This window comes from Rattus norvegicus, unplaced genomic scaffold, assembly GCF_021556685.1.
Source record: "Rattus norvegicus strain SHRSP/BbbUtx unplaced genomic scaffold, alternate assembly SHRSP_T2T haplotype1-0000012, whole genome shotgun sequence".
Taxonomy (NCBI): Eukaryota; Metazoa; Chordata; class Mammalia; order Rodentia; family Muridae; genus Rattus; species Rattus norvegicus.
The window spans coordinates 92,273-108,666 of NW_028238777.1; the positions used below are offsets into that span (position 1 = coordinate 92,273).

At 38.6% G+C, this 16,394-nt stretch overlaps 1 long non-coding RNA gene across 1 annotated transcript in view; it reads right to left on the reverse strand.

Moving 5' to 3' along the window:
• Positions 1 to 315: 315 nt before the first annotated feature.
• LOC147997922 (uncharacterized) overlaps positions 316 to 16,394 on the reverse strand; it is a 51,388-nt gene continuing 35,309 nt past the window's right edge. Inside the window, exons 3-5 of the long non-coding RNA XR_015647491.1 lie at positions 6,490 to 6,625; positions 4,181 to 4,342; positions 316 to 2,220 (exon numbers count right to left, since the gene is read on the reverse strand). This is a non-coding gene — a long non-coding RNA (uncharacterized LOC147997922). The remainder of the gene's footprint in view (positions 2,221 to 4,180; positions 4,343 to 6,489; positions 6,626 to 16,394) is intronic.

The following is a 16,394-nucleotide window of genomic DNA, read 5'->3' on the forward strand; positions in this document are numbered from 1 at the left end:
CTTCATTCCAAAAGTCAGTTGTTGGGAAGGGCACAGTTGTTCTAGTGAGAGCTCATGGCTTTCACTATTTTTGCCCTGAAGAAAAAGGTCCGAAGAAACAAAGGATAGACAAGTATTGTCTCCTCAGCTCAGTGTAAACGCCTCCATGCTTTGGATACCTATAGTGCAGTTTGTGTCTGACACTGATATTTGGGAGAGAAGAGCTTCTAGTTGAGACTTCATCATCTCAGTCTTTCCACTAGTATTACTCTGATTACCATTTCCTGATAGTTAACCTTTAGATTTCTGAGTCAATATGTGTAATTAGCTGACAGATGTCTTTTCTTTAATTTATTTCATTTTTTTTTTAATTTTTAGCAAATTTTATTGCTTTTTTTATTTGGATATTTCTATATTTGAATTTCAAATTTGATTTTCTTTCCCAGTTTCATGTCCATAAGACCCGTAACTAGTCCTCCTAACATTCTTCTATAACCTACCTTAGTGAACCTTGATATTACCTTGAACTGAGAGTTAAACCTAGGTTGGACCACGAACTTCTCCTTCCATTGGTTCCCAACAAGGCCATCCACTGCTAAATATGCAGTTGGACACATAGGTCTGTCCAAGTACAGTCTTTGAATATTGGTTTAGTACCAGAAAGCTCTGGTTCACTGGCATTGTTGTTCTTATGGATTTGAAATCCCCTTAAGCTCTTGTAATTCTTTCTCAAAAACTACCAACAAGAGATCCATTTTTGGTTCACTGGTGCCAGTAGCATTCTCTTCTGTATTTGACTTGCTCAAGCTGTGTCTCTCAGGAAAGATGTACATCTCGTTCCAACTATACATTTGGTGGCTCCTACAGCTATGAGGTTAGGTGGAATTTTCACATGGATTATGTACACCTAGGTCAAGAATGTAGAATCCACAAATGGCAATTCCAAACACCTCCCTCTTGTTCTTATGAACCTATTGAAGTTGAAGTTTCCCTGGACATCAAGCCATTCATCTCCCTGCACATCCTCCTGAATTTTATGTTTGTCCTGAAGTAACAACCATGGTAAAACCTCGAAAACCTTCACGTCTGGCCCTAGAGGAACAGGAAATTAGATCTTAAAGAACTGATGTCTAATGAGACTACTGAAACATATTCTATATTTCATGTTTTCCTTAGCTTTTCTGATGTCTCGAAATTTTTGGATAAACTAAGGATTTGGAAGTTCATCATTGGAAGTAGGTACATAATATTTACATTTTTATATTCAACCTTAGGTGGGACCCTTGGGTTGCCAAAATCATTGCAAAAAAACATGAAATTGGAAAACAGAATTTTTCACTTCACATTCAGGAATATATAAAGTCACCTATCAAGGAATGTACAATGAGAAACTGTAATGAAATATGAATTCAATTAAAGGATTGTAGGGAAAATGCTGGCCTTTGGGAAACAGAGATAACCTAGGATATTGAACTGTATGTCACAGTAATGGACCTGGTAATAAAATTATTATCCAGAGGAATCTCTTCCACTCCATGTTCCGAGATCTTTTCTACCCATGCAAAGCTCCTGATTATCTTTTCCTTTCAGAGCATGTAACCACTAAGGAAATAAAGAGAAGTTTCTAGCTTTAAAGACATGTAGAATGAAAAGGTTTCCATTGTTTCACAGGAGACAAACCTTGCAAGGGCACCCTCGAATCTGGTCATTGAAAGGAAAACACTTTAGCAGGTAGGCCATGGCAATTCTCAGTGACATCACCATTAGGCCTATCTAAAAAAATCTGTTGTATCCTGGAGATCCCTAGTTTCTTCTGTGATGTAACAAGTGTTGTCCTGACAGAAGTTGCCTCTCCAGTAGTCCTTCAGTACCTCTAGGGTTTACTATTTGGCCTCTAATTCAGCATAAACAGCCTTTGGGAAGGAGAAAAAAGAGGATGAAGTGATCAAAGATGGGAAGAAGGAAGCTGGCCTTCTGCTTTGTTATAAAAAAAAAGAAATATGTGGTCCATGGGAAATCTCAGTCATTTCTGGGTAGTGGTTGAGAAGGTTTGCTGAAAAGATAGTATTGATTGGAGCCTTCCAAATATGGTAATCAGGAGATGGGAGCCTCTCAGATGCATCTGGACTTCCCTGCTAGTTATGGTTCCTGGAAGTCGGAGAATTTATATCATTCATGTCTTTTTTCCAAAGCCAAGTGTTGGAAAGGGCACAGTTTTCTTTAAAGCTGATGGTTTTGGTCCTAAGGAAGAAGGGAAAGACAAGTATTGTGTCCTCAGCTCAGAGTAAATTACTCTGTGCTTTGGATTCCTAGAGTGCAGATTGTGTCTGACACTGATATCTGGGAGAGAAAATTGCTTCTATTTGAGATTTCACCATCTTCGTCTTTGAACTAGTATTACTCTGACTACCATTCCCTGACAGTGACCCTTTAGATTTCTGAGTCAAAGGGTGTAATTAATTGGCAGTTTTCTTTTCTTTTATTTCTTTCCTTTTTTTCTTTTTTAGCAAAATATATAGCTTTTTTAAATTTGATATTTCTATATTTACATTACAAATGTTATTCCTTTTCCAATTTCCTGTCTCTAAGATCCCTAACCAGTCCACCTCCCATTCTACTATAATCCCCTTACTACCCCTTTGCATTCCCATGAACTGTGAATCAAATATAGGGAGGACCAAGAGCTTCTACTTCTGTTGGTTCCCAAGAAGGCCATCTGGTACTAAATATGCAGTGGGAGCCATAGGTATGTCCATGTACATTCGTTGAATATTGGTCTAGTACTAGAAAGCTCTGGTTCATTGACATTGCTTTTCTTATGGGTTTGCAAACCCCTTTACCTCTTGTAATCCTTTCTCAAAAGTTATCAACAAGAGTTCCATTTACAAGTAACTGGTTTGCCACAAGCATTCACTTATGTAATTGACATATTCTAGCTGTGTTTCTCAGGAAATGTCTATATCCTCTTCCTGGCAGAATGCACTTCTTAACTTCAACAATCTTATCTTATTTTGGTGGCAGATCTATCTATCTGTCTATCTATCTATCTATCTATCTATCTATCTATCTATCTATCTATCTATCTATCTATCATATATATATTGGCTCCTATGTGAGGTTAGATGGAATTTACCATTGATTCTGCGCATCTAGAACAAGAATGTAGAATCTACAGATGCAAAGGTCCCTCCTGTCCTTATGAACTTATTGAAATTGAGGTTTCAGTTGAACTCAAAACATTTCTTTCCCTGCCCATCCACCTAAGTCTTATGTTTGGCCTGAAAAAAGAATCATTGTAAAATATCCAAAAACCTCAAGTGTGGCCATGGGAACACAAGAAGGAAGATATTGCAGAAATGATATCAAATGGGAATAGAGAAACGAATTGTATAGTACATGTTGTCTTTGATTTACTGATGTATGATAATTTTTGGATAAAATAAGAATTTGGAGTTTATCATTTGAAGTAGGTACAAAATATTTACACTGTTCTCTGCACTCTATACTTCGGCCCTCTTTTTTGCCAAAATCATTACAAAAATGCAATTGTAAAGGAGAATTTTTGAGTACACTTTCAGGAATGAATACAAAGTGCCCTATCTAGGAATGAAGAATTAGAAAATGAAATACAATATTCACTCAATTAAAGGTCTGTATGGAAAATAATGGCCTTTGGGAAACAGAGAAAAACTAGGAAATTGAACTGTATGTCACAGGAATGGCCCAGGGAGCAAAATTATTATCAAGAAGAATCTCCTCCACTCCATCTTCCTAGATCTTTTCTACCCATGCCAAGTCCCGATTAATTTTGTCCATTAAGACCATGTAAACACTAATGCAGCAAAGAGAAGTCTCTAGCGTTAGAGAGATGGAGTACAAAAGATTTCCACTGTGTCATAGGAGACTCTCCTAGAAAGGGCACCGTCAAATCTGGTCAATGTAAGGAAATCTGTTTAGCAGGTAGTCCATGGCAGTTCTCAGTGACATCATCCTTAGTACCCCCGTAATATATCTCTTGTATCCTTGAGAGCCCTATCTTCTTCTGTGTTGTCACAAGTGTTGTCCTGACAGCAACTGCCTCTCAGATATTCATTCCATATATCTATGGTTTACTAATTGGCCTATAATTCAGTGTAAAGAGCCATTTGGGAGGGAGGACAAATAGGATGAAGATATCAGAGATGGGGAGAAGAAAGCTGACCTTCTGTCTTGGTACAAAAAAGGTCCTTGGGAAAGCTCTCTGAGTCCTTAGTAGGTGTTGAGTTGTTTCATGAAGAGATTGTCTTGATCTGAGCCGTCTACAAATGGGAATTAGGAGCTGGGGTCCTCTCAGAAGCATGTGGACTTCCTGCTCTTACAGTTCCTGGAAATCAGAGAGTTTATATCATTAATTTCTTTATCCCAAAACCCAAGTTTGGGAAGGTCACAGTTGTTTTCCTGACAGCTCATGGCTTTTATTCTTTTTGCCCAGAAGAAAAATGTCCTAAGGAAGAAGTGAAAGACAAGTACTATGTCCTCATCTCAGGGTAAACTCCTCCACGCTTTGGATTCCTATAGTTCAGTTTGTGTCTGACACTGATATCTGGGAGAGAGAAGTGCTTCTAGTCGACTCTTAATCATATCAGTCTTTTCACCATTATTATTCTGATTACCATTCCCTGACAGTTACTCATTATATTTCTGAAACAATAGGTGAGAATGGCTAGCAGTTTCTTTTTTCATTTCTTCCATTTTTTTAGTAAATTTTTGCTTATTTTATTGGCTATTTCTATATTTACATTTCAAATGCTATTTTCTTTCCAAATTTCCTCTCCATAAGGTCGTAACTGGACCGACTCCCCTTCTTTTACAACCCTCCTTACTGCACCTTGACATTTCCTTGAACTGGGAACCAAACCTGAGAAGGACCAAGGGCTTCTACATCCATTGGTGCCCAAGGAATCCATCCTCTGCCACATATGCTGTTGGAGCCATAGGACTTTCCATGGGCAGATTTTGAATATTGGTTTAGTGTCAGAAAGCTCTGGTTTGTTGGAATAGTTGTTTTTATGGGGTTGAAAGTCCCTTCAGCTCTTGTAATCCTTTCTAAATATCTGCCAAGAAGAGACATGCTTTCTGTTCACCAGTTTACCACTAACATTCACTTCTGTATTTAACATGCTCTAACTATGACTCTCTGGAAAGATCTTTCTCCAGTTCTTGGCAGCATGCACCTCTTACCTTCATCAATCTTATGTAATTTTGGTGTCTCCTACACCTATGAGGTTTGGTGGAATTTTAACATGGATTATGCACAACTGGGTCAAGAATGTAGAATCCACAAATGACAATGCCAAATAGATGCCATTCTCTACTTATGAAACTATTGAAGTTAAGTTTTCCCTGGACCTCAAGACATTCCTCTCACTGTCCATCCTCCTGAACCTTATGTTTGGCCTGAACAAAGAATCAGGTTAAAAAACCCTCAACCCTCATGTCAGAACCTTGGAAATAAGGAAGGGAGATATTAGAGATCTGATTATCTTTTGGGACTACAGAACCACATTCTAGAGTTGATATTGTCCTTTGCTTTACTGATGTCTGTGATTATTGGATAAAATAAGGATTTGGGAGTTTATCATTTGAAGTAGGTACACAATATTTACACTGTTATATTCACTTTATCATTGGGCCAAAATCATTGCAAAAAATGGAATTTTAAAACAGAATTTTTGAGTAAACATTCAGGAATATTTATAAAGTTCCCTATCAAGGAATGTACAATAAGAAATTGAAACAAAATATTCATTCAATTAAAGGTCTGTAGGGAGAATACTGGCCTTTGGGAAACAGAGAAAACCTACAAAATTTTTATGTATTTCACAGGAATGAACCTGGGAAAAAATTATTATCTAGAAGAATCTCCAGCACTCCATTTTCTTAAATCGTTTATACATATGCCAAACCCATGGCTAACTTTCCCCATTCAAAGCATGTAACCACTAATGAAGAAAAGAGATTTCAACAGTTTTAGAATGATGGACTATGTAAAGGTTTCCACTGTGTCACAGGAGACGTACCTGGAAAGGGCACTCAAAATCTGGTCAATGTAGGGAAATCTGTTTAGCAGGTAGGACATGGCAGTTCACAGTGACATCATGATTTGGCCCTACTGCAAGTATCTCTTGTAACCTGGACTCCCTAGCTGCTTCTGTGACATCACAAGTGTTGTTGTGGCTGCAACTGCCTCTCTGATATTCTTGCAGTACCTCTAGGGTTTAATAATTGACCTCTAATTCACGGTAAACAGCCATATGGGAGGGAGAACAAAGAGGATAAAGATTTCAGTGATGTGGAGAAGGAAGCTGGCCTTCTATCTTTGTATAAAAAAAGGAAGATGTACATCATCCTTGGGATAGCTCAGAGTCCTTAGTAGGGATTGAGTGGGATCTCTGAAGAGTTAGGCTTGATGTGAATCTTCCACATATGGGAATCAGGAGCTGGGAGCCTTTCAGAAGCATCTGGACTTACCTGTTCATATCATTCCTGGAAGTCAAAGAGTTTATATCATTATTTTTTTTTTATTCCAAAGCCAAGTGATGGGCAGGGCACAGTTGTTTTGCTGAGATCTCATAGCCTTATTCTTTTTGTCAAGAAGAAAATGGTCCTAAGGAAGAATGGAAAGACAAGTATTGAGTCCTCGCCTCAGAGTAAATTCCACCATGCTCTGGATGCCTATAGTGCAGTTTTTGTCTGATACTGATATCTGGGAGAGAGAAGTGTTTCTAGTTGAGTCTTCATCATCTCAGTCTTTCCATTAGTATTACTCTGACTATCATTCCATGAAAATGACTTTTACATTTCTGAGTCAATAGCTGTGAATACTTCGCAGTGTTCTTTTCTTAAATTTCTTTATTTCTTTTTATTTTTTTAGCAAATTTTATTCCTGTTTTAATTGGGTATTTCTATATTTACATTTGAAATGTTATTTCCTTTCCCTATTACCTGCACATATGATCCCTAACCGGCCCCACTCCTCTTTTTCTATAACTCCCCTACTGTCCGTTTTCAATTCACTGATTTGCCTCTAGAATTCACTTCTTTATTTGATATGCTCTAGCTGTGTCTCACAGGAAAGATCTCTATACAGTCCCTGGCACAATGCACTTCTTAGCTCCATCAATCTTATCTAGTTTTGGTGACTGATGTGTATATATTTTTGCCACATGTACGGCCTGCTCTGAATGGGATTTCCTCAGTCTCTGCTCGAAATTCATAGATATTATTGTGTCCACCTTTTGAAAAGGATTAAAGCATGCACATTTTGTGTATCATTTTATTGAGCTTCCAGTTGTCTGTGAACTGCATCTTTGGTAATTTTAGCTTTTGTGCCAATATCCACTTTTGGTGATTTCATAAAATGTGTGATTTCATACCATTTTGTGATTGGGTAACCTCAATCATTATGGTATCTTCTAGATCATCCCATTTGTCTTTGGCTTTCTTGAGATAATTGGTTTTAAGAGTTGACTAGTACACAATTGTTTAGATGTACTACATTTTCTGTATTCATTCCTCTGATGAATGCCATTACGGATTCTTCTAGCTCTTGGGTATTATACATAAGGCAGCTCCCAGAAATGAACCCACACACCTATGGGCACTTTACTTTTGACAAAGGAGCCAAAACCATTCAATGGAAAAAAGAGCATTTTCAGGAAATGGTGCTGGTTCAACTGGAGGTCAGCATGTAGAAGAGTGCAAATCGTTCCATGCTTATCACCGTGTGCAACGCTTAAGTCCAAGTGGATTAAGGACCTCCAAATCAAACCAGATACAGTCAAACTAATAGAAGAAAAACTAGGCCAGCATCTCAAACACATGGGCACTGGAAAAAATTTCCTGAACAAAACACCAATGGTTTATGCTCTAAGATCAAGAATTGACAAATGGGGTCTCATAAAACTGCAAAGCTTCTGGAAGGGAAAGGACACTGTGGTTAGGACAAAACGGCAACCAACAGATTGGGAAAAGATATTTACCAATCCAACAACAGATAGAGGGCTTATATTAAAAAGATGCAAAAAACCCAAGAAGTTAGACAAATAACCCTATTAAAAAATGGGGTTCAGAACTAAACAAAGAATTCACAGCTGAGGAATGCCGAATGGCTGAGAAACACCTAAAGAAATGTTCAACATCTTAAGTCATAAGGGAAATGCAAATCCAAACAACCATGAGATTTCACCTCACACCAGTGAGAATAGCTAAGATCAAAAACTCAGGTAAAAATAGATGCTGGCGAGGATGTGGAGAAAGAGGAACACTCCTCCACTATTGGTGGGAGTGCAAACTGGTACAACCATTCTGGAAATCAGTCTGGAGATTCCTAGGAAAATTTCACATTGAACTACCTGAGGATCCAGCTGTACCACTCTTCGGCATATACCGAAAAGATGCCCCAACATATAAAAAAGACACATGCTCCACTATGTTCATCACCCCCTTATTTATAATAGCCAGAAGCTGGAGAGAACCCAGATGCCCTTCAACAGAGGAATGGATACAGAAAATGTGGTACATTTACTCAATGGAGTATTACTCAGATGTCAAAAACAATGCCTTTATGAAATTCATAGACAAATGGTTGGAGCTTGAAAACATCATCCTGAGTGAGGTAACCCAATCACATAAAAACACACATAGCATGCACATGATAAGTGGCTATTAGCACAACTGCTTGAATTACCCTAGATGCATAGAACACATGGAACGCAAGATGGATGATCAAAATGCGAATGCTACACTCCTTCTTTAAAAGGTGAATAAGAATACCCTTGGCAGGGAATAGAGAGGAAAAGATTAAAACAGACACAGGAGGAACACCCATTCAGAGCCTGCCCTACATGTGGCCCTTACATATACAGCTACCCAATTATACAAGATGGATGAAGCAAAGAAGTGCAGGCCGACAGGAGGCGGATGTAGATCGCTCCTGAGAGACACAGCCAGAATACAGCAAATACAGAGGAGAATGTCAGCAGCAAACCACTGAACTGAGAATAGGACACCCGTTGAAGGAATCAGAGAAAGAACTGGAAGAGCTTGAAGGGGCTCGAGACCCCATATGTACAACAATGCCAAGCAACCAGAGCTTCCAGGGACTAAGCCACTACCTAAAGACTATACATGGACTGACCCTGGACTCTGACCCCATAGGTAGCAATGAATATCCTAGTAAGATCACCAGTGTAAGGGGAAGTCCTGGGTCCTGCTAAGACTGAACCCCCAGTGAATATGATTGTTGTGGGGAGGGCGGCAATGGGGTGAGGATGGAGAGTGGAACACCCATATAGAAGGGGAGGGGAGGAGTTAGGTGAATGTTGGCCCAGAAACCAGGAAAGGGAATGACACTGGAAATGTAAATAAGAAATACTCAAGTTAATAAAAAAAAGAAAAGAAAAGAAATGGCATGCTAAAAAAAAAGAAGTTAAAAACATATATGATATTTTTAAAAAGCCATTTTTTTTTCCATCCACTCTATGTTGGGAAGCAGAATAAGCAGGTTTTTCTTTGTTTTTATTTTGATAACTGTCACTGAATCTCCTTTGTCAAATAAATAAGTTTATTTTTCTTCTGCTTGCATCCTGTCTGACCTTCCGATTGCTTTTAGCAACAGACCTCAGAACAGATGAAGCTAACGGGGGTAGAGACATTACAGTTGTTGTCCTGCTTTGTACCCGAGGCTGTCAGAAAGTGTTCAGTAGTTTAAGGTGCTAAGTCCTGGAATGGCTTGTTGTATAACATATAGCTTTAAGTCTTGTTAGGATAAAAGTCTTCAAGAGCTTGGTAGGACTTACTTCTAAAGTATATACTAATAAGTATTAATAAAAATAGTAAAAATAGCAATAAACAATAATAAGAATAGGTGACTGGGATTTTTAATGAAAGGAATAATGGCAATTTTATTGACCAAACTTTTAAGATAGAAAAGGTTTCTTAAACATTCTGCAGAGGAAGACAAAATTCTCAAAGGAGCATGCTGAATGTGGTAGTTTAATGTCTTTTCCTAGCAAGAATTCATAGGCAAATAAAAGCTAAGGAAAGAACTGTTGAGTGTGATTTTATGCAGAAAAGGAGTAAACCTGCATGTTTTTCACATGGAAGGATGGGCTGTGTCATATGCCATCATTGCTTATACATGGGAAGTATAGCCTCAGCTTTCAAATGTAGTTGTGTGACTTGATATGGATGGTAAATGCTGAAGGATGTGATAGGTTGTTGAGTCCAGGACAATGATGTAAGGGATAACACAGGGGTCATGCATTTTTTTTCCTTCTTGTCTCACTCTTCTGTTGTTACAATTGCCATGAATGATCTCATCATTCAGGGGACTGGAGTGAACAAAATGATTTTGAGGAGCATGGGAGCAGATTCTTCAAAGATCATGTAGAATATGAAAGCTGAATGCTGATATCTAATGCTATTAGATTTGTGAATTTGCTTCTTTGTTGTCATTGTAGACAACATAAACAATGTGGATGTACCAAAAGTGAAATAATAATAGAACATGTATATGTTAATATTATGAATATTTCATATCATTTATTTTCTCCCCCTCCATCACTTTTTACAATAAACTAAATGTACTCAAAAAAAAAAAAAAAAGAAGAAAGCCATCAGCGGTAAGCGGAAGTGTAAATCTGAATAATAATAAAATCCGTTAAAACAAACATGAAAAGGGCTAGAAGAGAGCAAGCAACCCATGGAGAAAGACCAATATACCTCTTGAAAATAAAGTGAACATTGGAAAATAAGTGCTGTAATTGGAAGTAAAAGGTACAGCAAGTCCTACAGTTAGGATAGTGATGGCACCCAGGCTACTGTACTCCAAGAATCTATAGTAAAACTTAAAATTGTGACAAAGCAATTGATTTCATAATGGTCACTGGATCTACATATTCAGTCTTCAATAATGTACTGTGACAATTACCTGATCAAAAGGTACCATTCACGGTAGCAAAAGGAAAACTCCCTTAATGTCTCTGAAGCAGCAAACATGCCATTGACATAGGCAAGGGGATAATAACTCACCTGTTATTAATCATGTCTCATTGCCCCCCTTCTTCCTGTTTCCTTCTGGCAAGAGGCCTCTTGCATAAACAGAAAGCAACCATCATCTTTTTGAAAAATTAGACACAGTTCGACTTACATATACTAACAAAGTTAACCTTTTTTCTGTTTACCAAAAGAATATCTTCTTTGTGAAAGTCCTGAACCGTATTAAAAAGATAGTTGGACTAAAACTCACACTTGTAGTTTCAGATTAGTAGTGAAGAATCCTAGGTATATTGGGAGTATCTATCTTCCCATACCTGTCCCTAAAACATAATCCCATATTTATTCAACTAACCAGATCATTTGTGCATATGTAGATTAAATAATGCACACTCTGGAAGCAAAGGGAGAGATACAGTCTATATTACCAACTGAAAAAGATGGGCATTCTGATATCCTCACAGTCTCACTGGAGTTGTTGTCATTACTTGAGAAGAAACTGGGCTATTTATCATATGAACTATCCAAGATATGAGGGACTGGCAATAGAGGGTAGAGACTACCAACCCCATAGTTCCGATCTCATATACACTCAGAAGTCTGAATCTCCAGTAAAGTATGTAGATTTTCTTGTTCTTGGAAGATGTATTCTTCAGGTGCTTTTTGCAAAGGAGATAAAATTAACATTTGAATGACCATTTCAGAATGAGTTAAAGTGGGCAAATACCTTAGACCCTATTCTTTCATGGATTTCAAAATTCTTCAGTCCTGTCTGTTGATGGCCTCAGAAGTTTCACAGGTTGACACCCTTACAACAGAGAGATAACCTCCTCCTCTCTCCTGAAGCTCAAAATAATTGAACAAGGGACACTGAAGCACTGGTCCAAGAGTTATAATCACTTAGCTAGCAAGGGTGAGCTAGGAATGTTCACATTTCTATATTAGGAGGACAACAATATTGGCAAAAATCTGGGGGAGGCAAAAGGAACCTGTATCATAGAATGGTTGCTGTAATCCCACTGTTCTCAACTCTGGAGGTACTAGACAGGTTTGAGAGATTATTTGTGTGTGTGGGTATTGCTCTGCCTGGATACCAGGGTTTTGGAGAAACAGCAAATCCTAGATACCCCAGAACACATGGGGATACTAGAACCTAATCTGCGTGGAGACAGATGGTATGGAGTTTGATACTTGATAGTTCATTGTGGTTTAACTCCTAGAATTTCAAGGTTCCTCAGAATGTTTCCATCTTTTTTTTTTCACGAAACACATGAAAAGACACTGCATGAAGGATTTACATGAACATTTTAGGGCCGTGAAAACACCTTGTGTGCATCTCTCTAAACAACTGGACCTTGTAGCCTCAGGAATGATCACTTGTCTAAAGGCTATATTAGCTGCCCCTCTTCTGTGAAAGAAGCAAGGTAGTTAATTCTGTGTCAGCATTTTATACTCCTATCAGACAAGAGAGTTGAAGCCTTTCTACAAGGAACACCACAATCTGGCTTCTATTATTTTTCTCATCTATATTAACTGGATTATTCCTTATTTACATTTCGATTGCTATTCCCCTTCCTGGTTTCCGGGCTAACATCCCCCAACCCCTCCCCCTCCCTTTCTATATTTGTGTTCCCCTTGCCAACCGACCCCCATTACCACCCTCCCCCCAATAATAACACTCACTGGGGGTTCAGTCTTGGCAGGATCAAGGGCTTTCCCTTCCACTGGTGCTCTTACTAGGCTATTCATTGTCCCTATGAGTTTGAAGCCAGGGTCAGTCCAAGTATAGTCTTTAGGTATTGGCTTAGTCCCTGGGAGCTCTAGTTGTTTGGCATTGTTGTTCATATGGGGTCTTGAGCCCATTCCAGCTCTTTCAGTGCTTTCTCTGATTCCTTCAACTGGGGCCCCGTTTTCAGTTCAGTGGTTTGCTGCTGGCAGTCGCCTATGCATTTCCTGTATTCTGGCTGTGTCTCTCAGGAGAGATCTATATCCAGTTCCTGTCAGCCTGCACTTCTTTGCTGCTTCATCCATCTTATCTAGTTTGGTGGCTGTATATATATGGGCCACATGTGGGGCAGGCACTGAATGGATGTTCCTTCTGCCCCTGTTTTAAAATTTGCCTCCCTATTTTCTCCCAAGTGTATTCATGAGACCCTGGCTTCTATATGTCCCTGTTGCACACTTACAGATACTATTCCTGCACCATCCTGGAGTGTAGTTAAGAAGACCCACTTGACATAAATCCTGTTACCCTGTTGTGTGGTGTAGACCCACAGATGCTCATCACTGACTGTCCCAGGTAACAACAATGGTCCAATTTATCTAGACAGACCTAATGGATTACTGCAAAACCCCATCCCAAGAAAGATACTAATGCAATAGTCAGCACAGTTGGTAGTATTTTCATTAAACATTGAGCAAGGTATCGAGTAGCTTCAATAGTTACTGTTATTGAAATTATTTCATGGAAGCCTTAGGGCCAGGTACTTAGGCCCAGAGAAGAGAACTGATTTATCACTCTGACTCAGGATGTCAAATAAGGAAAGGGGAAACCTGTCATCTTGTACATCCACAGACATTATGCTTTGGATACTCCACATGTCTTTTATAATACAGAGACAAAATTGTCCTTTTTGCTGAGTAAAGGACATTAAGAATTTAGAGAAGGTCTTGGCTCTCCAAGAGAATATTTGGATTCCCCTATGATCTGCTAGGCTTACTACTATGGACATCAAAGAGATGTCTGCCTTGTGACTAAAGGTAACAAGATCACTGACCTGGATTCCCAACAAGTGTCCCTAAAACCCATGATCATACTGACCTGCTACCTGAGACTTCACAGTATAAATAAGATGTGAGCATGCAAAAGAATCAAATGGCTACCTTGAATCACAGGTTGGTAGTGAACAGGAGAAGGAAAGATCATTCTTTCAGAAACAATTGGCAGTTTTCTGGTAATTCAGCTTGACCAGGCTACCTGTCTTGGGTCCACAGAACTCTATGAATTGCCAGTAACAATGTATATTATAACTACCTACATTGAACGGCATGGCAGGATATGTCAAAGACAGACGTCAGGTTTATATTGTACATTAAATAATCTAGAACATTACAAAATTAATGTATATCATACATTAATATATATTCCCCTATCATATAAAAATGTAATTTAAATTAATGAATTAAGACATAAAACCCAACTTTAACTTCATTGCATATTAACATGAATATTCTCAAATACATTAAAATAATGATTTATGGACATATTTGTGTTATCAGACATACACCATAAAAGTCATAAACCTTTCTCTTCAATAATACTATTACCTACCCCAATTGGTTTCTATTTCTACCATTCTCTGCAAAATCAACAACCTGCCCACTAGTCCCCCTCTTCTCGCTCAGGGCCCATACAACATGGGGGTGAATAACGTGAAACTTTACCAGGCATCTGGTTCTTAATTCAGGGCCATTTACTGCTTTACCATCCATACATTCCCCTGAATAAGACATCTCTATGGTCTAATTAATGAATGATCATCACAACTGCGATGTCATACATTTAGTATTTTTTTTTCGGCTGCCTTCAGTCAACATACCTGCTCAAGATGTTTTGCAGGTAGGCCATGGCAGGTCTCAGTGACATCATCATTAGGACCTCCTGGAAAAATCTCTTGTATCCTGGAGAGCCCTAGCTTCTCCTGTGATGTTACAGGTGTTGTCGTGAAAGCAACTGCCTCTCAGATATTCATTCATTACCTCTAGGGTTTACTAAATGGCCTTTGATTCAGAGCAAACAGCCATTTGGGAGGGAGAAGAAAGAGGATGAAGATATCAGAGATGGGGAGAAGAAGCTGGCCTTCTACCTTGGTATAAAAAAAATGAAGAAATATCTTGTCCATGGTAAAGCTCAGTGAATCTTGTGTAGGGTTTAGTTGGTTTGATGAAAAGATAACATTGATCAGAGCCTTCCTCATATGGGAATCAGGAGCTGGGAGCCTCTCAGCAGCTGGACTTCCCTGCTTGTTATGGTTCCTGGATGTCAGAGAGTTTATAACATTAACTTGTTTATCCCAAATCTGAGTGTTGGGAAGGGTACAATAGTTTTCTTGAGAACTCATGGCTTTTGTTCTTTTTGCCCAGAAGAAAATGTCCTAAGGAATAATGGAAATATAAGCATTGTGTCCTAAGCTCGGTATAAAGTGCTCCATGCTTTGGATTCCTATAGTACAGTTTGTGTCTGACACTGATATCTGGGAGAGAGAAGTGCTTCTAGTTGAGACTTCACCATCTCAGTCTTTCACTAGTATTACTCTACTACCCTTCCCTGATAGTGATCCTCTAGATTTACGAGTTAATGGATGTGATTATCTGGCAGTTCTCTTTTCTTCAATTTCTTCCATTTTTTTTTATTTTTTAGCAAATTTTATTGCTTTTTTAACTGGATGTTTCTATATTTACATTTAAAATGTTTTTTCCCTTTCCCAGTTTCCTGCCCATAAGATCCCTACCCGTTCCCTTCCCCTAATCCCCCTTAAGTCCTTCCTTTAATCCCCCTTAACTCCACTTGGCATGCCCTTGAACTAGGAGAGAATCCTAGGGAGGACCAAGGGCTTCTCCTTCCATTGGTGCACAACAAGGCCATCCTCAGCCACATATGCAGTTGTAACCATAGATCTGTCAATGCACATTCTTTGAATATTGGTCTAGTACCAGAAAGATCTAGTTTTTTGGCATTGTTGTTTTCATGGTGTTGAAAGCACCTTCAGCTCTTGTAATCCTTTTTCAAAATCTTCCAACAAGAGGTCTGTTTTCAGTACACTGTTTGCCACTAGCATTCTTGTATATAGTTGACCGGCTCTAGATATGTCTTTCAGGAAATATCTACATCTGGTTCCTGGCAGAATGCACTTCTTAGCTTCATTAATCTTCTCTATTTTTGGTGGCATATATATATATATATATATATATATATATATATATATATATATATATATATATATATACATATACATATACATATACATATACACAAACACACTTTTGGTTTCTCCTACAACTATGAGGGTAGGTGGAATGTTAACATGGATTCTGCATAACTTTGTCAAGAATGTAGAATCCACAAATGACAATGCCAAATAGACTACCTCCTGTTCTTATGAACCTATTGAACTTGAGGTTTCACTGGACCTCAAGCCATTCCTCTCCCTGTACATCCTCCTGTATCTTATGTTTGGCCTGAAGTAAGATCATGGTAGAACATCCAAAACCCTCAAGTCTGGCCATGGGAACACAGGAAGATACATTTTTGAGAACTGATATCTAATGGGACTTCAGAACCACATTCTGTAGTCCATGTTTTCCTTTGCTTTACTGAT